Source organism: Chenopodium album, chromosome 3 (genome assembly GCF_948465745.1).
Source record: "Chenopodium album chromosome 3, dcCheAlbu1.1, whole genome shotgun sequence".
Lineage (NCBI taxonomy): Eukaryota > Viridiplantae > Streptophyta > Magnoliopsida > Caryophyllales > Amaranthaceae > Chenopodium > Chenopodium album.
The window spans coordinates 2,463,950-2,488,196 of record NC_137836.1 but is presented as its reverse complement, the minus strand read 5'-3'; positions in this window follow the sequence as shown (position 1 = coordinate 2,488,196).

Sequence of the window (24,247 nt, the reverse complement as noted above, 5' to 3'; positions counted from 1 at the left end):
GATCAAAATATATAGGCGTTTCAAGTATGATCTTTGCAAATCAAGTGCACATTTCTTCATTACTTGTTCTTTTATGTTTTATATTTCTTCAATCTTGAGCAATGAACTTATCCAAGTGTTCCTAAACATAAGAGTAAACCAATAAAGTTTAATCTAATTTCATAAGTGACAGGGTAAATTCGTATCCCCTAATCAAAAATAATTACCTAAGTCCTCTAACTAAAGTAGATAGGGAAGTAGGGTCGAACTCCACAGGGAAACAGATCTTTTTACTCCTAATTAATTATTATAGTCTAAATTATCTAAGTAACCAATGTTTTGGGGAATAAATTCTATACTACGAAGAATAAGTTTAGGGAGGAAAGAAATAATAATAAGGAAGCCTAGGGTCACAGGTTCACCAACAATTAATATTCCGGGATAGAACGAAGTAATTAATAATTAACAATGCACAAATAACATGATTAACAGGCTCTCGGAATTTATTAATCAACATAGATCCAACAAGCTCTCGCAATTTACTAGATCTAAGTTCCTATTGAAAATAGCCTTTAATATTAAATTAACATCTGCTCGATTCATCAATTCGATATTGCTAAACATTCACAATCAAATTACATCTGCTCGATTCATAATCTAATTGCAAAGAATTAAAACAACTCAATAAGAAATTATCATGCAATATCAATAATCAATAATAACAAACTATCCCTTCATATTAATTATGGATCCCCATAAACCCTAGAATGAAACTACTCACGCATCATCATAACTAAACTAATCAAATAATCAAATAAAAGCATAATTAAAGAAGCAAGTAAAATAGCTGAAATTATAAGGGAAGAAATTGTTACCAAAAAGAAATCTGGAATTAATGGAAACAATTAAGAACAAAAGTTGAGAGAAGAATTAAGAGAGAGAAAAATTCTAAGTAGAGAGAGAAAGTCTAAGAAAGAAGGTAATCTAAAAATCCGTACAAAAAAATCGTACTTAAACGTTTTCCTAAAAAAAAAATTAAGGCTAAACTAATTAGGTCTTTTAAAAACGCGCGCCCGATCGGGCGAAGGGCCGCCCGATCGGGCCCGCCTTTTTCTTCGCGTTCCTTCCCATCAGCGTCGCCCGATCTTGCTAGAGGCTCGCACGATCGGGCGCGCCATAAGCCACGCACAACACTTAGAGCGCCGCGCCCGATCGTCCTAGAGGTTGCCCGACCGGGCCCTTGCTTCACTTTGAGGCTCGGACTTCGATTGGGCTTGATTTCTCGACCCAATCCGGATTTCCTCTTCGGGTCTTGAATACTCGGTCCAAAGCCTCGGGATTCCAATTACCGAGCCCTTAATCATCGGCTCTCACCGATCCTGGGCTCCAAAAGTGGTCGTGTCCTTCTAGCTTCCGTAGTTGATCCATAAAGCCCGGGAAAATGCTCCAAGAGTGCAATTTCCTGTAAAATACAACTAAAACTACGAAAACACTAGAAAACACAAATTAGTAATAAAAGTGGCCCAAAAGAGCCAAAAACACTACTAATCACGACCAAGGGACGGGGGTAAAACACTATATAAAATGGACATATCAAACTCCCCCAAGCCAAACCTTTGCTTGTCCCTAAGCAAAGAGCTCATCAATGAACATATAAAGCATACTTCACCCCAATAATCAAATCAAGCACCAACAATTCAAGGCAAATCTAATGAACATGCTTCAACATCAATCAATCTTATTCATCTAATCACCCTTCCTCCCCAACAATTGTCAAGTAGAGCAAACCACAAGAGCGTATAGAATTCAAGACTAGTGCTCACACACTCAACTCTCATTTATGTGGAGAGTAAAAGATGTACTCGATCTCTCTCCAACCAACCCTTTTAATGTGAACAATGCCCTCCCAACTCACACTCTCGTGTGTATAAAAACAATGAACGCTCATCCTACTAGTCGACTCAAAATATGCCAAGTCATAACTTGCATTGATAAACAACACTTTCACATTTACATAACTTCTATGCACAAGGTCGGAAGGTCTTTAAAGCTTGTAATATAAGGCTAGGGTAGGATAAATTTGGGATTATGTGAGAGAAAAGCTATGCATTAAGAGAGCCAAATCCTAATAAACCTATGATCAAAATAAATGATGATCATACATCTCCATCAACATAACTAACTCCAACAAAAACCACCAAATACAACTTTAATCATCATAAACAATCCCAACACTTACAATAATCACTCATAAAAATATGATAATGTAGAACTTTGAGTGAAAAAAAACTTTGAACTCATTCTTTTTTTCTTCTTCTTTTTTTTTTTTTTTTTCTTTGAACAACCTTCAAATAGAACATTTGAGCATTTAAATTTTTTTCTTTTGCTCTTTTTTTCTTTTTAACTCATATTGGAAAATTCAACTTTGAAACACAATATCAATATTTTCCAATCAAAAATCAAAGTATAATAACTCTTCTTTTATTCCCACATTGTGCAAATAATATGCACACCACAAATCCCTCACCTCACCAACTAATAGCTCCCCCAAGCCAAGCTTGGGACTAGTAACCAATGGGGCTCCTATAGGCTTGTAATGTGGCTAAATAAACAATAAAAGGGCACAAGCAACAACATGGGTAACAAGAAGGGAACAAATGTATCTAATACTCTGAAGGCTACCTAAAAGAATGAACGTCTTCGTCCTCCTCATGTGCATAATAATAAGTCATGAAACACTACTCATAGTTGCAAATCAATACTCAAATTCATTAACATACCAGGAATTATGGAACTATCACACATCTCCTAACCAAATCAACTAGTCAAGCACTATATTCACAAATAGTTGGCAAAATTGACTCATATTTAGGAATCCAAGCAATTAAACTTCAAATCATGACCAACAAATCCACAATGCTCATTATCAATAACCAAGAATCAAAACAAATTTTCTCAAGTATGGGGCACAGAGAAGTATGATTCATAATTCATTGGAACGTATTTTTGAATTTTTTTTTTATTTTTCAATTTTTTTTTTTGTATTCTTCATATATAAGAAAGCAATAAAAACTACACTAGAAAGCAAATAAAAAGAGAAAAGGAAGAGAATTACCAAGCGAAAGAACACCCCCCAAGCCAAATCAAGCAATGCCCTCATTAGCTTGGGAGTGGAGCCTACTCCTCATCCTCATCCATCCTCGAATAGCCCCCTCCGTGGCTAGAACCGGCTCCTCCATGGCTAGAGCCACCACCTCCATAACTCGAACCACCTGCAAAGTAGTTAGGGTCCACATTCCCCCCAAGCCCACCAAAAGGTACATCGGACCCATAACCATGGGCCGATGAGTAGTCGACGTAGGTACCAAAGGCATTTGGGTTCGTATATCCACCTTGCGGATATTGGAACCAATCGGGGACAAGTGAATCGGGGGGAATAGCCCCCCGACGGGCGTAGTCATCATACATGGGGTATAAACCCCTCCCTAGGTTCCTCTCCACATACCCTACCCTTCTATCTAGAGACCCTACTCTAGCGTCCAAGTCCCTAACCAAACCCTCAACTCTCCCTTGCCCCATCTCAATCCTATATAATTGGCTCCTAAAAGCCGAGAAGTCATAAGGGGCGTTGGGGTCTATGTTGTAGTTGGTAGAGGAAGTGGGAATATCGTATGTAAAGGGTGGAGGTGGTGAATGGTGATAAGGTGAGTGGTCTATGGGAGATTGGTGGGTTGAGGTGAAGGGTGAGGTGGTTGAACCTCACCTTGACCGTTAAGCTCGAAAGTGTAAGAAGGCTTCCCCTTCTAAAATTTGGTCAAGGTGGGGTTGGGTAAAGTGAAAGCATTATCCCTCCTACCCGATTCCCGTTGAATCACCCACCAAGTCTCCCCTCCCATGACATTAATCCAGTTAAGGCCACCTAAATAGGGTAGGTCCATAATAGTTGGGTCGGCTACCTTACTGTCATCGTTAGGGACAAAGCTAAGGTGTTTGACCGCTATGTGTGTAACTAGGCCACCAAAGTAAATGGGTACCCTAGACCTACCCGCCTCGGCCGCATTGGCCACCCGTTGGAAGTGGTTGGCCATTTTGTGGACTATATTGAGTTTTTCACTCCTAGGGATCATGTATGACCCTAGCAATTCAAGCTCATCCCGCCTAACATTGGCGGGTTCATGCCTTCCAAAAATAGTAAGGCCAACAAACCGTTGCCAAATCTTTGGCACGGGATGTTGCTTGTATCCAATTGCCCTTGGCATGTTGGAGGTTCAAATTAGGATCCCCCGTAAGGGATTGATAGACAACGGCAATGTTGTCTTGGGGCGGTTCAAGGGGCCTATCCGATTTCAACTCAAAAAGTTTACCAAATTCTTTCAATTTCAATCTAACATCATTATTGAATAATCGAAATTGAACATGAGAAATTAAAGCATTTGATTTTATGACATTAAAACTAGAAACGAATTCTAAGGTTAAATAATCATAAGTATCGTAATGCATGTTAAAGAAACCACTCATGCCAACTCCCTTGAATAATTTTTCTACATGCTTATCAATTCCTAATCTAATAAGGGTGGGGTGATGAATAAAACAAGTAGGAATTACCTGCCTTGTAATGAGGTTGAGCATCCTCTGTTTTTGCTCTTGGGTGGTGATGACCACCCTCTCCCATCCCGGAATTTGCAAATCCGGGACAATTCTCGCCTCTTGTTTCCTTGAGCTTTCCCCCCTTACCGTTCTTGATCTCTTGAGAGCCATTGAGATTAGAAAATATAGGAATTGAATGGTTTCTCTCTCTTAGGGTTTAGAGAAAATTGAGAAAAAATGGTAGAAATTGGGTGTAGATTGTAGAGAAAGATGAAAGGATTAAAAATATGTAAAAAATTTTGAGTTTTGATGGAAGGATTGGAGAAGATCTTGAAAAATAAGTGAGTTTTAAGGTATAAAAATGGAGGTTTTAGAGAGAGAAAGTAATGGAGAAAAGGATGAAGGAAGAAGAAAGTGAGGAAAGAAAGAATAGGAAAAGTATAAAGGGGACGGCCAAATAGGCGCGCCCGATCAGGCAAGCCTCGCCCGATCGGGCGGATAATCTTGATTTCCAGAAACATAGTTGCGCGCCCGATCGGGCGCGAACACGAACGAAAATTTCGCCCTCTTGCTCGCTCGATCGGGCGAGCTTCGCCCGACATATCTTTTCCTTCACTTGATTTACGCCCGATCGGGCAACCTCGCCCGATCGGACGAAATTTGCACGAGATTCTGACTGCACTTGCGCGCCCGATCGGGCAACCTCGCCCAATCGGGCGAAATATGCTCCGATTTCCAACTCTCCTTGCGCGCCCGATCGGGCAAATTTAAGGATGGAATTTTGCCTTGCTTGCGCGCCCGATCGGGCGAGCTCCGCCCGATCGGGCCCTTGCCCAGTCAGATTTCCTTAACTTTTTCTTCGTCTTCAAATTTTTCTAAGTCTTTCGATCTCTTAAACCTATACCTGTACAAAAACACTTATAAACGGTAAAATTTCACTCTCCTCGCCTCTCTAAAATAAAAATAAAAAATAAATAAAAAGGAATACTAGTCTAGAAAGCAAGAAATACGGGTTGCCTCCCGCAAAGCGCTGGTTTATCTAGGTCCCGCACGACCCTCTTACCACCTTGATGCTCAGGTTGGAAGTGGAGTTAGGAAGGTTTCCTCCACATCTCTACTAGTAGCGCCCTCATGATACACCTTCATTCGTTGGCCATTTACCTTAAACTCTTCACCCTTGTCATTGACCAACTCTACCGAGTCAAATTTGTTCACCCTTGTGATAGTGAAGGGACCGGACCACCTAGACTTCAACTTTCCTGGGAAAATCTTTAATCTAGAATTGAAGAGAAGAACCTTATCACCTGGTGCAAACTCTCTTGGTAAGATCCTCTTGTCATGCCACTTCTTGGTCTTCTCCTTGTAGATTCGCGCACTATCATATGCTGACAATCTAAACTCGTCTAACTCATTGAGTTGGAGGAGTCTTCTCTTACCCGTGACCTTAGAGTCCATGTTAAGCTCCTTGATCGCCCAAAAAGCTTTGTACTCCAGTTCCACGGGAAGATGACATGCCTTACCATAGACTAAACTATAAGGCGAAGTACCAATTGGTGTCTTGAATGCTGTTCGGTATGCCCAAAGTGTGTCATCGAGCTTCATACTCCAATCTTTCCTTGACTTGGCTACTACCTTTTCTAGGATCGCCTTGATTTCCCTATTAGAGACCTCAACTTGACCACTAGTTTGAGGGTGGTAACTCAGCCCGGTTCTGTAATATACGTCATACTTCTTAAGGAGGTTATCCAGTTGTCTTTCATGGAAGTGGGTACCTCCATCACTAATGATTGCCCGTGGAACACCAAACCTCGGAAATATGGTCTTCTTAAAGAGCTTGATGACTACCTTGGCATCGTTTGTTGGTGAAGCTATGGCCTCAACCCACTTAGACACATAAACGACGGCTACAAGTATGTAGCAAATCCCATTGGAAGATGGGAACGGCCCCATGTAATCAATACCCCAAACATCGAATATTTCTACTTCAAGAATCCCGGTTTGGGGCATCTCATGCCTCCGCGAAATGTTGCCAGTCCTCTGGCAAGAGTCACAAGCCTGCACAAAAGTGTTAGCATCCTTGAACATAGTAGGCCAATAGAAGCCTGACTCACTAATCTTAGCCACCGTTTTCGTGGGGCCGTGATGTCCTCCATAAGGTGAGGTATGACAGGCGGTAAGAACGCCATGAGCATCCCATTCGGGAACACACTTGCGAAATAATCCATCTGCACACTCACGAAACAAAAAAGGATCATCCCAAAAATAATGTTTGACATCAGAAAGGAATTTCTTTTTATGTTGGTAGGACAAGTCGGGAGGTAGAGTACCACCCACTAAATAATTAGCGAAATCCGCATACCATGGGTGTTGCTCTACAACTGCATATAGGTTGTCATCAGGGAAAGAATCATCTATAGGTAGAGAATCCTTACCCTCATCATACCTGATACGTGACAAGTAGTCTGCCACTACGTTCTCTGCTCCCTTTTTATCTTTTATTTCTATGTTGAAATCTTGGAGCAAGAGAACCCACCGGAGTACCCTTGGCTTTGATTCCGCCTTAGCTATCAAATATTTCAATGTTGCATGATCAGTAAAAACAATAACTTTAGAACCAACAAGATATGATCTAAATTTTTCTAAAGCATAAATAAAAGCAAGAAACTCCTTTTCCGTGATGGCATAGTTGACTTGGGCTTTATCCAAAGTTTTGCTAGCATAATAAATAGCATGCAAAACCTTGTCCTTCCTCTGTCCGAGCACGGCTCCTAGCGCAAAGTCACTTGCATCACACATGATCTCGAAAGGAAGGTTCCAATCGGGAGCACATATGATGGGTGCCGATATCAAAGCCTGCTTAATCCTGTTGAAAGCCTCAAGACACTTGTCAGTAAAAATAAATGGGGCATCCTTGAGCAAAAGTTGTGTCAGTGGTTTAGCAATTTTAGAAAAATCTTTGATAAAACGGCGATAAAACCCCGCATGACCCAAGAAACTTCTAACTCCCTTAACATTAACTGGGGGAGGTAATTGCTCAATCACTGATATTTTAGCTTTGTCTACTTGTATGCCCTTATCAGATACAATATGACCTAGGACTACTCCCTCTGTCACCATAAAGTGACATTTTTCCCAATTAAGAACTAAGTTGCACTCTTCACATCTTTTCAAAATTTTAGCAAGATTAATTAAACATGAATCAAATGAAGAGCCATATACGCTAAAATCATCCATAAAGACCTCCATAATAGACTCTATGAAATCAGAAAAAATGCTCATCGTACAACGTTGAAAGGTAGCGGGTGCATTACATAAACCAAAGGGCATTCTACGATATGCAAAAGTGCCATAAGGGCATGTAAAAGTAGTCTTTTCCTGATCTTCGGGGTGAATCGGAATTTGGAAAAATCCCGAATACCCATCCAAATAGCAAAAGAATTTATGATTGGCTGACCTCTCAAGCATTTGATCTATAAAGGGAAAAAGGAAGTGATCCTTTTTAGTGGCGATATTTAATCTACGATAGTCTATGCACATACGCCACCCTGTTACAGTTCTTGTGGGAATAAATTCATTCTTTTCATTTGTTATCACAATCATTCCACCCTTCTTGGCACTACCTGCACAGGACTTACCCATTTGGAGTCAGAAATAGGATAGATAATACCTGCATCAAGTAATTTCATCACCTCCTTCTTGACTACTTCCTGCATGTTGGGATTTAATCTTCGTTGGGGTTGAATGCAGGGCTTGTAATTTTCCTCTAGATGTATCATGTGCATACAAAAGTCAGGGCTAATACATGATTTTATTATGGGCTAGGATAGAATCAATTTGCGCATCCCTACTCTCCATATGCTTTTGCATATTGGCAAGTATAGCTCTAATTTCTGTCATGGCAGGGTCGGAAGATGATGAGGGTGATGCTTGGCTTTTCTGGCCAGAATTAGGATGATAATATTTTTGTTGTGGTGGGGTTTGTTGTTGTGGTTGTTGTGGAGGTGGAGGATTTTGTACATTGGTGCTCCGGTACGAAAGATAAGGATGATTTTTATAACCGGCATTGTAGGAATTGGAATAGGGGTTATTCTGCCTATAGGTTTGGAAGACATTAACTTGTTCCATAGAGCTCCTACAATCTTGCTCCCAATGACCTACAATTCCACAGTTTTCACAAAAAGCTTCATTGTTAGCAACAGTAGAAACATTAGCTACAGAGTTAGGAGCAGCAGTAAGATTATCTAATTTTTGACATATAGACGTTAATTGAGCTTGCAAAAAGGATACGGAATCGACATTATGTTTTCCTTTATTTGCAAACCCTCTCGGATTCCCATATTGGGAATTGTGTATTGCCATGTCTTCGATAACCTGTCCTGCATCATCCACATTTAAATTCATGAATCTCCCACTAGCTGCTGAATCTAGCACTGATCTAGAAGAATTTCCAAGTCCATTATAGAATGCTTGGATCAATTGCCAATGTGCTAGATTGTGGTGGGAGCACTCTCTCTGTAGATCCTTGAACCTCTCCCAAGCCTCATATAACGTTTCGTCGGCTTCTTGAGCGAAGTTCTGAATAGCACTCCTTAGCACCGCTGTTCTCTCTGCAGGATAGTATTTATTATAGAAATTCAAAGCAAGAGTTTCCCAGTCAGTAATACCAAGTGCAGTTCTATTCAAACCATTTAACCATAATTTTGCTTTGCCACATAATGAAAAAGGAAAAAGAATCTCCCTGATTTGGTCTTGCGTGACCCCGGCTTGTCTAATGGTGTTACAATATTGGCAGAAATATGCGATGTGAAGATTAGGATCTTCACCTTTATCTCCACTGAATTGCTTCCTCTCTATCATAGTGATAAATTGGGGCTTGATCTCAAATTGAACTCCATCTAGAGCCGGAGTGGGAGTAAGGTGCGGGAAATCTGTGAGCATTGGTTGCGAGTAGTCACTGAGTTTCTTCTGGGCCGTCATCTCTGATTCTGAATCTGAAGGAATATCTGTGTCACTATAATAAGAGGGAGGATCTCTTCGACTGTTGTCCTCCTCAGAACCCGCCAGAATTTGTCTATAGAGTTTCCTTTGCCTATGAAAAGAACGCTCGATCTCAGGGTCGAAAGGGATGTAACCTGATCTGGAAAACCTGGGCATAAACAAAGAACTAAAGACAAATATGAGAATTGCCTCAAAGTACTAACGTTCTCTGAGGCAAAGGGGGATAATCTAGACTACAAAAATATAATCAGACAACAAAAATAAAACCGTTTCCCCGACAACGGCGCCAAATTTTGACAGGGTAAAGTCGTATCCCCTAATAAAAAATAATTACCTAAGTCCTCTAACTAAAGTAGATAGGGAAGTAGGGTTGAACTCCATAGGAAAACAGATCTTTTTACTCCTAATTAATTGTTATAGTCTAAATTATCTAAGTAACCAATGTTTTTGGGAATAAATTCTATACTATGAAGAATAAGTTTAGGGAGGAAAGAAACAATAATAAGGAAGCCTAGGGTCACAAGTTCACCAACAATTAATATTCCGGGATAGAACGAAGTAATTAATAATTAACAATGCACAAATAACATGATTAACAAGCTCTCGCAATTTATTAATCAACATAGATCCAAAAGGCTCTCGCAATTTACTAGATCTAAGTTCCTATTGAAAATAGCCTTTAATATTAAATTAACATCTGCTCAATTCATCAATTCGATATTGCTAAACATTCACAATCAAATTACATCTGCTCGATTCATAATCTAATTGCAAAGAATTAAAACAATTCAATAATAAATTATCATGCAATATCAATAATCAATAATAACAAACTATCCCTTCATATTAATTATGGATCCCCATAAACCCTAGAATGAAACTACTCACGCATCATCATAACTAAACTAATCAAATAATCAAATAAAAGCATAATTAAAGAAGCAAGTAAAATAGCTGAAATTAAAAGGGAAGAAATTGTTACCAAAAAGAAATGTGGAATTAATGGAAACAATTAAGAACAAAAGTTGAGAGAAGAATTAAGAGAGAGAAAAATTCTAAGTAGAGAGAGAAAGTCTAAGAAAGAAGGTAATCTAAAAATCCGTACAAAAAAATCGTACTTAAACGTTTTCCTAAAACAAAAATTAAGGCTAAACTAATCAGGTCTTTTAAAAACGTGCGCCCGATCGGGCGGCCCTCCGCCCGATCGGGCCCGCCTTTTTCTTCGCGTTCCTTCCCATCAGCGTCGCCCGATCGTGCTAGAGGCTCGCACGATCGGGCGCGCCATAAGCCACGCACAACACTTAGAGCGCCGCGCCCGATCGTGCTAGAGGTTGCCCGATCGGGCCCTTGCTTCACTTTGAGGCTCGGACTTCGATTGAGCTTGATTTCATGGCCCAATTCGGATTTCCTCTTCGGGTCTTGAATACTCGGTCCAAAGCCTCGAGATTCCAATTACCGAGCCCTTAATCACCGGCTCTCACCGATCCTGGGCTCCAAAAGTGGTCGTGTCCTTCTAGCTTCCGTAGTTGATCCATAAAGCCCGGGAAAATGCTCCAAGAGTGCAATTTCCTGTAAAATACAACTAAAGCTACGAAAACACTAGAAAACACAAATTAGTAATAAAAGTGGCCCTAAAGAGCCAAAAACACTACTAATAACGACCAAGGGACGGGGGTGAAACACTATATAAAATGGACATATCAATAAGCCACCAAAATATGCAAGAAAATCCAAAATTGAGCAATTACGACATTTCACACACAAACATGACAAATGTAGTAAAACGTTATTAAAACCAAGTAAAAAGATAGAAAAACTATGAAAAACTAACTAGAAAACTCCTAAAAATAGCAACATAAATGACACTTATTAGTTTCCCGGCGTCGATTTTTCCCACAGATTGTCTTCGTTTGTTGCTGGGTTTTGCAGTTGTTTTCATTCAGGCATAATCTAGTTGTTTTTAGGCTGTTTTTGGGAGCGTTTCTGGTCATGTTTCAGGCAAAAATTTACCCTCGTTGTTGGTCATCTTTCATGCAGTTTTGGATCGTGTTTTAGGTGGAGTTTTTGGCTGAATATCAGGTGGTATCGGGGCGGTATTTCGGCGGCTTGAAGGCAGCTTCTCGGGCGAAGGTTCTGTCTGGCGTTTTGCTGCTGGTTTGTTCCAATTTCTGGTGAAGTTGAGGTAGGTTTTTTCGAGCATTTTTGGGGTTGTTTCCGGGCATTTTTGAGGCAGGCTTCTAGGGCTATTTGCGGACTATTTTCAGGCAAAATTCTAGCCGAATTTGAGGCAAATTTCAGGTTGTTTCTGCGTGTGTTTTTGGCTGTGTTTTGCGGAACTTTCTGGTGCAGTTTCGCCAGCTCTTGGGTGCAGTTTTCTGTCTGTTTCTAGTGCATTTTCTGGCTTTTTTAAGGTCAGTTTTCAAGTGTGTTTAAGTCTGGTTTTTCTGGTAAATGTTTGGCCAGTTGTTTTTGGTGTTATTTAATTTGGGTGCATTTTTCAGGCAGCTATATAGGGGTTTAAGTGGTAGTTTCAAAGTCATTTTCTAGTCTCTTTGGAGGTTATTTGCAGCGTATGTTTGTCTGCTGTATTTGGTAGTTTTTGTCTCGTGTCGGCTTTGTTGATGTTTCTTGCGACTTGGGTAGTTTTGGGTGGTGCATGTTTGTGTGCAGCTATGTCGGCTGCCACTGTGAAGTTTCATTGTCCCTTTGTGGGTCATAGTGGTTGTCAAGATGGAAGTGGCAATGGCCTTACTCGACGGTCTGTAATTAGGCATCTTAGTGATCGTCATTGTTGTATTGGTGTGTGAGATATTACCCGACATTCTCTTACTTCTAACTTGGATGTTTATACTGATGCGGAAGTTACTTTTAGGCGTATGGGGATTTTGTTATGTGGAGTTTGCTTCAAAACGCACACTGTCCGTTCTAAGTGTCATCATGGTAGGGGTGAGGATGTGTCACCCCCTGATGAAGGAGATGGTATTGTTCGTTTTGTGCTTCATAATTTCACCAAGCCGCAAGCTCCTTCTTCTCCTGGTCGAGTTGGACATGTGGATGGTTTGGCTCGAGATCATAGCGGTGGTTTTGATGTGGCTCTCCTTGATTGTTTATTCTCTAAGGGGTTTCGCTCTGTTAAGTCTATTCCTCCCAAGTGTCGTTTGGGGTTTTCTCGGGTTCTGAAAGGTGCTCTTGATAAGGTGATCTCTAAGCCTGATGACATTTTTAATTGGGTCTCTTTGTTGGTGTTACCTCTTTGCATCCTTAAAATCTTTCACCCACGGAGCAGTCGTGAGTCTCGGTCTTAGGTAAGACGTCGGCATCAGGAAGAGAGTATTTCCCGTGCTATTTGTTCATGGAGTGTAGCGGGTGGTAATTTGTAGCTTGTGAGGGAAATTTTGGCAGAGGATTCTCCTTCTTTGTCGGTGGTTGATGATGAGGATCTCGATTTGGAAGAGCGTAATATTAAGCAGTGTCGTAGGAAGATTAGCGATGGCCATTACACCGCTGCAGTTTGGGTTCTTTCTTCTTCTGGCGTTGCTCCATATAATGACGCCACTCTTGCAGATTTACAGTCAAAGCACTCTTGCCTGATATACCTGTTGATCACCTTCATCTCGTTATGACTTCTGTTGTTGTTTTGGATCGGATTAAGAGTTTTCCTCGTGCCACATCATGTGGTAGGGATGGTTTACAAGCTCAACATCTTATGGATTGCTTGAGTGGTGCAGCTATGGCAGTCTCAGATGAGTTGGTTGACTCTATTACCGGGGTGGTCAATCTCTTTTTAGCTGGAAGATGTCCTATGGAATTAGGAGAGTATATTGATAGTGCTCCTCTTACACCACTTGTCAAGCCCGGTGGTGGTATTCGTCCTATTGTTGTGGGTACGGTTTGGCGTCGTCTAGTTTAGAAGGTGGGTGCTGTTATGGTTGGCCAATCTTTAGGGAGTTACTTTGATGGTCTTCAATTTGGTGTTGGGGTCTCTTCAGGTGGTGAGGCAATTCTTCATGCAGTGAATCAGTTGATTGAGGATCGTGGATCTGATGTGGGTCTTTCTATGTTGTTGGTGGATTTTTAAAACGCCTTCAATCTAGTTGATTGTTCGGTCATGTTACGAGAAGTACGTTGCCGTTGTCCGGGCATTTCGCGATGGGTTGAATTCTGCTATTCTAATCCAGCCAGATTATATTATGGTGACCAAACCTTATGGTCGTCTCAAGGGGTGCAGCAGGGTGATCCCCTTGGTCCTTTGCTTTTTGCTTTGGTTTTACATCCCCTGGTGTGTAAAATCAGAGAGACTTTTGATGTATGTCTTCAGGCTTGGTATTTGAATGACAGCACTATTATTGGTGACACGTTGGTGGTGGGGAAGGTTTTACAGTTGTTATGGAGGAAGGGCCTCGTTCTGGGTTACATCTTAACGTGGAAAAAACTGAAGTTTTTCGGCCTTGAAGCAGGCTTGTGGGTATCTTTCCACCTAATATTGCTCGACCTTTGCATGGTGTTAAGTTGCTTGGTGGTCCCGCTAGTTCCGATTCTTGTTTTAGTGGTGAGTTTGTGATGCAGAGGGTGACCAAGACCATTGCCCTAATGGATAAGGTTGCTATGCAAGATGATCCTCAGTGTGAGCTGTTGTTACTTAGGGCATGTACCGGAGTTTCTAAACTCTACTTTGCATTGTGTACTTGACCTCCTAGTAGTTTTGAGGTTGCTCAGCGCACTTTCGACGGGGCTCTTCGATCTTCCTTGGAGCGTATAATTACTGCTTCGGGGCCTGGGTTTGGCGACTGGCAGTGGCGGCTTGCCACCTTACCATTTGCGTTTGGAGGGCTTGGTATTTATTCCGCAGGTGATGTTCGTCACTATGCTTTTCTTGCTTTTCGGTTGCAGTCTGCTGGGTTGCAGACACAACTTCTTTGGCATGCTGGCATTGCTGGTCTTGGACAAGCCTTTGAGGATGCGTTGGGTCTGTTTAATGGAACAGTGGAGTCTGACATTTTGAGTGACTGATGCGGTCAATCGGAAGCGGGTCAAGTACGAATCTAGTTGTCGATCGATTGGATATGGCTTCCTTCTTTTCTCTTTCTCTTCTCTTGAGGAGTTAGAAAAGGAGGTTGTTACATTGCTGAAGAGGATCCAGATGTTCTCGAAGACTCAGGACATTGGGGCGCGTGTTGCAGCTCATATCTTTACTAGGATCGGCTTTTCTATAGCTAGAGCAGTGGGGCCCAGATTGTATCTCGGCTTCCCACTAATTTTCTATAGGTTGTATAACTTTGTATGTTTTTGAGATTATTATTATTATTATTATTATTATTATTATTATTATTATTATTATTATTCTTAAAAAAAAATAATCTTTGTCAAAAAAATAAAAAAATAATAATAATAAAAATAATGCGTAATAATCTTAGGTGGGTCAAGTGTAACACTTGCCAATTGGCTATGGCGAAATCTAGCGATGAAAAGGTATAGCATATTAGCATGTAGTATAAACTGTTTTAATAAAATAATAAGCGATGATCATGCTTAATTTGTCATGTTTCACCTAGATTGAATGGTACTCATTATCAAATGGAAAATTTGCAAATTGCAGCTATTTAAAGTTCGTATTTTGCAAATTGCAGCCATTTAAATTTTTTTTTGCAAATTGCAGCCCAAAAGTTCGTATAAATTGTAAATTGCAGCCCGATTCAATTTTTTCATCGGTTTACATGTTGAAAAATCTCCAGTTAAGGTTTTAGGGGTCATTTTAGTCCTTAGGGACCCGAATTGAGCTCGGAATTAGCAAAAAAATAACGTAAGTGTCTCATATTTACAGTTTCCCACAAATTGATAGACTTTTGTTACGCAAAACGAGATACTTACGTTATTTTTTTGCTGATTCCGAGCTCATTTCGGTCCCTTAAGAACTAAAATGGCCCCTAAAACCTTAATCGAAGATTTTTCAACTTGTAAACCGATGAAAAAGTTGAATCGGGCTGCAATTTACAATTTATATGAACTTTTGGGCTGCAATTTGCAAAAAAAAATTTAAATGGCTGCAATTTACAAAATACGAACTTTAAATGGCTGCAATTTGCAAATTTTCCTTATCAAATCTACAAAAGTGTCACAAAATCTCTATTACGTACCAACGATTGTTGTTGCTGACATAGACATTTCATAATGGTGATGAGTTGATAAAATTGAACTAACCTAAATAAATTGGAGAAGGGGGTGTAGACAACTTAAAAATGAAGGAAACTTGTCCCCCAAATTTAAGCCACTAATGTTGGCAAATTTTGGATTTGAAAACGCTAGGAAGTCCGACTATCTTAGAGAGATATTTGGATTGGTATTGCCTTCCACAAAACCCCCTTGCGATCACATTGCTATAGTTGATGGTACATCTTGGTTTCGCAATTACTTTGACATGTTTAATTTGCTTTCCATTAAAGCAAAGGATTGTGAATTCGAGTCAATGGGTCAGGTTCTTTTTAAGTTGTTAAAAAGAGCTATATAAAATGATGTAAAAGTTATATTCAGTTTAATTTCATTTCAGTTCAGTTCATTTCAGCTTCAATCAGTTTAGTTCAGTTCAGCTCTCCTTCTCTCATAAAATATTCAGTTCAGTTCAGCTCCAATCAGTTCAGTTCAGTTCAGTAAATGAGAACAGACCCTTACATTGAATTGTTTCCACTTGATTAGGTTCAGGTCAGGTTCGGATTACTCTTCTGAATATTTGTTCTCTCTTTACACCTTTTTTTTCGTTTTTAGGCACCATTATCATTGGATTCTATGCTTACATTTTTGGATTTCTTTAATTGATGATTTTTTAAGTCAGAAATATTAAAATTCAATGACAAATGTCTTTTGATCGGAGCTTTCAACAGATCGAAACTCTATTCAATAGGTCATTAATTCACCTTGGACTAGCAAAATCAAGCTAATTAATCTTGATTTGACTTCGTTGTTATCTAACAAAAGTTCCTAGTCCATTGAATTAGTGATACCTGGCCTGCTTTATGACTAATTGAAACAAGTAGTGGAGGCAATCAAAGATTAATGGGTTATGATTGGTAGACATTATAATTAGGCAATCACTATGGATAATAAATTTCTTTGTTTTCTTAATCAGTATTGATGACTATTTTGCATTATTTCCCACCGATAATACAGCTACTTTTATACATTATTCAAAATTTTGCATATTTGAATACTCGGATTGAAAAGGGAGATTGGGATTTTAGAAATAATAATAATCAAATTTCAAAATTCAAATTTACAAAAGTTAGAACTTAATATAAAAAATTCAAGGCCTTCAAGGAAGGTAGGATCAAATCCCTCTATGGGGTAGGGATCAAAATTGAATAGGGATTCCCTTTACACTAACCAAGCCGATTAATAAACTACTCGGGTTCAAGCTCGGTTGAAGCTCGTTCATGTTCATTTATTTGATAAATGAGCGAGCCGAGTTTGAACAAATGTTGAAGCTCGTTTAATAAATGAGCTTGAACACGAACATAGATATGCTCATTCATATAATTTTATGAACAACTCGTTTATTTATGTTTGCGAGCTACTCATTTATTTATGTTCATAAACTATTTATTTATTCACAATTGTTAATTTAATTCTGAAGTTTTTAAATATTTAAGATTTAATTCTAAGGTTTATAAATAAGATTTTATCATGCTAATTTAAAGATTTTCAATGTCAAAAGTACAAAGCTCATTTATTAGATAATCTCGTTTATTACTAAGCTCGTTCATGATATCAACTCGTTTAATAAACGAGTCGTTCATGAACCGTTCGCGAACATATAGTAATCTAAATGAGCCGAGATTGAACAGATTTTTGAGCTCGTTTGAAAGCTCGGGATCGTGCTCGGACTCGTCGAAGTTAAATGAACTTGAACATAAACAAGGTAGTACTCGACTCATCTCATTTACACCTCTACTCCTCCCCCCCCCCCCCCCCAAAAAAAAAAAATCCAAATTTCTATTAGTGGTAGGTTATTTATCATCAACCCATGCGTGCCCACGTTAGAGGACCATCTCAATCAAAAGTTTAAGCTGATCTGCTGATGGTTGAGGCACAGGAATATGTTTTTACACTCTATCACGCCCCCTCACACGTGAGCTCGCTTGGGCTAGAAGTGTGGATGCAGCATGGGCCCTCCTCATACTCGGCGCTTAATATTCCACTTGAAAGTGGGGGTGGATGAGATTCAAACCTGTGACCTTTGTGTCACTCTAGCTCCGATACCATGTTAGATAACTATCTCAACCAAAAATTTAAGCTGATGGTTGAAGCCAAAAATATGTTTTTACACTCTATCAATAAATTGGGTCTATGTATCAACGTACTCCAAGTTGCACACGATAGTCACAAGTCTCAAACTTAGGCCTTGTTTAGTTCAACTTATTTTTACTTATTTCAGAAAAAATAAGTTCAGATAAGAATCAATTAGAAAAATATATAAGTTCAGATCTAGAAAAAATATGTTCAGATCAAATTAGATCATCGTTTTATCAACAATTTTTTATCGATATATATCTTTAATTTGATAATGAAAAAATTTATGAAAATTACATATGAATAAAATACATATTATTACGAATCTAATAAGATCCCCTTGATATATTTTTTTCCTTACAGATTATTGTACACTTAGGGTCAAAGTTTGGTCATATCAGATAATAAGATCAGACCAAATCAAATTAAATAAAATCCGATCAGACTAGATCAGATAAGCAAAAATAAGGTGAACTAAACAGGCCCTTAGTCCTAAATGTTGTATGTAAGCTAGAGTAAACCCTAACTAACTCAGGATAAATTATTTGATTTTAATGTTTGAAATATACATATATAAAACGTACTCCCTGCGTTTTTAAATACTTGCTCCACTTTCCTTTTCTGACCATTTTTAAATACTTGCTCCATTTTCTTATTTGGAAAGCTTTTACAATATTTAATTGATTTCACTCACCAAGTGGGTCCAACAATACTAATTCCATATTCTCTCTCCTTCAATTCTCTCCACCACTTTTGGTTTTTTACAATTTTTTAATCTTCCACCAACCCGCTACTTCCATATTTTATTATTTTTTCCAATTTCTGCTAAAACATCGCGCATGGAGAAATGAAACAAGTATTTAAAAACGGAAGAAGTAGTATATAATTTTATATTTTATTATTATTTGTTCATTTTGAACCTTTGTCAATTTTTGAACAATTTAATGTGATATAGTTCCTCCATGCCTAATGTATTACAATTTATAAATGAGGGAATTATGCTTTTCAAAGAAGGATTTATGGTGCTTTACCATTTTATTTCTTTTGTGCCACTTGCAAAAAATTGAATTTTGTCAAAAATATTTAGGCCAAAAATCCCTTTTTTTTCTCGAATGGGAGCGGACATGGTCGAGTAGAGAGGACGTTATCTAAACGTTTCGCATGAGAAATTATCTTTTTTTTATATTTTTAGGAAGACTCGGGATTTTCACATGTCATATGAAGAAGGTGACTCCGAACTAATAGAATTGAAAGGAGATCAATAAAGTTGCTTATTGAGCAATTCGATAGAAAATTGGGGGAATAAATGAATAATGCTTCTTAAAATAAATGATCACCATTGAACCTTACTAAGTGGCTCCTTCCTCACTTGGGGCATACAATTTGAACCACTACTAATAGATTTAAAAATATATTATATTAATATTTTGAAAGAATGTATGTAACGAGAGAAAAATAATAAGATTCAACATGATTATGTGTTTATCATAATAGGTAGTATATGAGTAGAGTAATTAATGTTCAGAAAGAAGTATAAGTGAAAAATTATTAGACTATGTAATTCAGATCAGATTATTTAGAATTTTAACATTTACTAGCCTTGTACAATTGCTACGCATGCTTGTCAATCGGATGTTTGATGTCTTCTTGTTCCGTTATCTTCTACAAAGTACAATACATTACTCGTAATATTATTAAACATAATGCTTGATTAGGTCACATAACTCACAATTAAACACCTCACTAAACCAATACATGAATTAGTTACTCACTTCACCATCACCTCAATTAATAAGTAATTATCATCTTAATTAATAAGCAATTAATACACACTTCCTTAACGTGTGGCCGGTGATGTCAACATTAATATTATATAGTATAAAAGCCGACATTCTTCTAATATTATGAACATGCTTAAGGACTTTAATTAGTCCATGTTTATTTATTCATGTTTTTATTATTATTGGATCCTACTCATATCTCTTTCAGTGGAATGCCAGCAAAGTCTACGAATTAAGGTCTAATTAGATTTTTTCAATTGAGAAAAAGTGTATAAAATGCGATACGAGCCAAATTTGTGCTTAAATTGTGGGTTTAATTATATACGAAGTACGAGTACAAAAGAGAACATGCTTTTGCTTCATTCCTTTGATGTGACAGCTCTTAATTAAGTGGAGCACTATTAATATAGTCAATCTAAGTTGTGCAAATAAGCAAATTATTTAACATAGCATGCTATACAAAGTGGCATGAAACATTGAATCCTGTATAAAAAATAAAAATATAAATATAAATATAAATAATAAATTGGTGTGATTATAAAAATACAAACAAGTAAATGGCCAAATGTCCAATTGACACCCTATCATGAAGGATTAAGGGTCTGTTCTCATTGACTGAACTCAGCTGAACTGAACTGAATTGAGCTGAACTGAATTGAACTGAACTGAATTGAGCTGAACTGAACTGAACTGAACTGAAATGAATATTTTATAAGAGAAGGAAATTAGGAGCTGAACTGAACTGAACTGAACTGAATTTCAACGTAAGAGAACAGGCCCTAAGGATGTCTTAGCCCTTAGGGTTATGACTTGTCGGGTTATCGGTCCCTAATTTTTTTTTTTTTTTTTGACAAAGGATACAAACATATTACATACTAATATAATACTAAAACAAATAAAATTAACCACCGCTTCTCCAGCTATTAGATGAGCTCGATGAACGCGGTGACAATCCGCCTTATGTATACAACAATACTGAAAGGTTGAGGCCAGTTGTTGAATCTTGCGGATGAGCCAAAGATAAGCTATATTACCTCGCCCATCCCCCCGAAGAAGGGTAACAAGATTATATAAATCAGTAAAAACCGTGATAGAACGAAACCGTCGGTCGAAAGCCCATTGTAGCCCATACAAGCAAGTCAAAGCCTCCGCTTGTAAAGCTGAAGTACAAACCCCAAAGTTACTACCTCCAATGATTCGATCATCCAACGGGTCATGCATCATTATCCAAGCACCAACCCATCCCTGCATGTCGAGAGTCTTGGAACCAAGCGCCATCAATTTGTAGTGAAGCTAACGAACCCCCATAGATACTCCGACCAAACTGAGCTGTGTAAAACCCAGGCGGAGTAGAGGCAGCTGTGTCCCCGCTCGCAACATTACAGGAAAAAGCAGGATCGGCCGAGGAAACAAAGACTGAATGAGGATCCATGACCTCAGCAAACTGTGAATCAAAGGGCCTGGAAGCAGAAGAATCCCTAAAGATTCTGGAATTCCGACATAATCACAAACTCCAAAGCGTACCGACGAAGGTACCTAAGCGAGCACTGGAAGGCCCATCCTGACTAATAAAAAGTCAAATATAATCTTGGATCCAATCTGAGAGAGAAAGGGCTCCATTAAATTCTGAGCGGATACCGAGGCATCCACCCCTCCAAACTGAGCATGCATTAAAGCACATTCAGAAGAGATGTTGTAAATCCTCTGGTTCTGAATGACGGAGGTCACAAAGACACATCTTGAACAGGAACTCCTCTGTGATAGAGTTCCACCTTAACTGCTAGAGCCCGATGCAGCAGTTTCCATAGGAACAACTTCCATTTTGGTCGTAACTGGAGTGACCAAAGAACTTTCTAGAAAGAATCTGAAGAGTACAGTGTGGAAGCAGGAGAAAGTTGTTGTTGAAGCATTGCATAGCCAGTTTTCACCGAGTACCTTCCCGACGGGGTACTCGCCGAATAACAGAAGTCTTCTTGAGTCAGATCAGGGGCCTCCAACGCAAGGATTGTTGAGGCATCCGCAGGCACAAACCAATCTTGAACTTTAGCTGAATCCCACCCCATTGAATGAGAGTGGATGAAAAAACTGACGGAATGAACTGCATAATTGGTCAATGGAATTCCGGGTTTAAACTCAGGAATGCGATCATTGACCCAATTAGCCGACCCAGCTAGAGTAGAATGGCCCTTACCAATTTTCCAGTTGCAACCCTGTTTTAACAGGGTGTTTGCCTTAAGTAACCCCTGTAGACCATATGAATGACGACCAGAAAAAGTAGGCCCACTGTGAGAGCTATTGGAAAGAAAGGTCGTACGAGCAACAAAAGCTTTTGAAACTAGTAGTTGTGGGTTGGAAAAGAGTCACCAAACCTGTTTCATGAGCAACGCCTTGTTTAAGGAAGACAAGCAGCGAATGCCCAAGCCACCCAGACCACGAGGAAGATGCATGGTGTCCTTATTAACCCAATGCATACCTTTAGTATCAGAATACGCCCAGAAGAAGTGCATAATTAAGGAATCAATTTTCCCAATAACAGAGACCGGTAACTCATAGAAAGCGAGAACATGGGGCGCCATTGCAACAAGGATAAAGTTAATGAAAATCAACTTCTACGATTGTGAAAGCCGGACTGCATTCAAACTTGATAACATAAGATATCTTGGTTACATGACTTATATTTCTTTAAATTGTTTCTATTGTTATATTAATGTAAATCAAATTAAAAAAAAAAAAAAAAAAAGATATACTTCATCTATTTCAAATTAGATGACATAGGGCCTATTCTCTCCAGTTTATTTTTCAGTTCAATTTAGTTTAGCTTCAATCAATTCAGTTCAATTCAGGTCAGTTCCTAATTTGCTTCTCTCATAACATATTCAGTTGAGTTCAGTTTAGTTCAGCTCTAATCAGTTTAGTTCAGTTCAATAAGGGCTTGTTCACATTTACTTAATTTCAGTTTAGTTCAGTTCAGCTCCAATCAGTTCAGTTCAGTTCAATTCAGCACTTAATTTCCCTCTCTCATAAAGTATTCAGTGCAGTTCAGTTCAGTTCAACTCCAATCAGTTCAGCTCAGTTCAATAAATGTGAATATGCCCTAAATCATAGCAAACCCATAGTTTAACTTGATACACCATCACATGATTTTTGCTAATACGTAATCAATAATATTTGCATTAAAAAGTATATAGTGACAAACATTTTTAAATGAAATGGTCATCTAAACAATTCTCTCGTAAAAAAATTACTGTACTTTTTTTTTTTGGGTAAATATCTCATATGGTTATCTATTTTAGGCAATTAAATTTGGCTCATATTGTTGACATACTCCGTATTGTACCAGGTCGAGGCTCCAGTAGTCCAGCCTCTAGGGCATCAAGCTAAGTAAGACAAATATTCACATAACCCAAGGAAAACAATGTCAAAAGAGCTTTAACATATTGTATCCACCAAATAAAGAAACATACTACTCCACATATCACTTTTTTTACTGTACCAAACTTTATTATTATTATTTTTTTAAATCACAGCAATTTCACTTACACTTATAAATATACTAGATAAAACCCGTGCGGTTTATATAAAGTCTATTTTTAATTTGTACATTTTAAAAATAAATCGCTATTATACATGAATATAAATAAGAATTACTCCCTCTGTCACAGTATACTTGCAACATTTTGACTGTACATGTTTACCGATGCACATGTTTGACCGTTGATATCTTTTATTACTACCTCTGGTCCAAATTACTTGCAACTTTGGGGTACTATCTGTGAGATATAAAATATTCCAAAGTTGCGAGTAATTTGGACCAGAGGTAGTATATATTTATATAAGTTATAAAAAGTTTATATTAAGAAATTACACATTAAAATAGACCCAACAACATCTTACATGATTACATTGACTTTCATATATTATTTTAAAAAGATTGTCAAAGGGAGATGTGTGAATAGTGCAAAAAGTCACACCATTGCAAGTAATTTGGGACGGAGGGAGTACGTAGTATTTTTAAATTTTTTATTTTAATCAAAATTATGATATAGTATCTGTTCAATGTTGTCTAATTCATAGTATAATGTAGGAGGTCATTTATTAGTGTGATATTTAAAATTGTTTCAATATCCTTCGATAAATTGATAGATTTTAGTTGTAATGTAGAAGCTTCCAATATTTAATTTTAAAAAATGTTAAATATGATAGCTTTGCAAAAAAAAAAAAAAAAAAAAAAAAAAAAAAAATTCCTTGCATTTAGACGGGAAATTTTTTATTGAAAAAGCGACACGTGGGCAATGGTGATGTCAGCAACTTTTGTTTTATTAATAGTTGATAAATAGATTCCTTATATTCTTAAAGAGAAGCTATTACGTACTGATGCCCGCACACAAATTTCCGTGCGGATGGCTTGGCTGATATATTTTACTTGCTGGCTTATATGTTTTATAAGTTAGCTAATGTGTTTCATTTGTTGGCTGATATGATTTTTGGGTTGGCTAATGTATTTTTTTTTTTGTTGACTAATATATTTTTAAAAAATTTTGATAAGTTCTTTTTGTTGGCTGATATCAAACATCATTTGGCTTATATGCTTCTTTATTTGGCTTCTGATATGTGTATTTTAA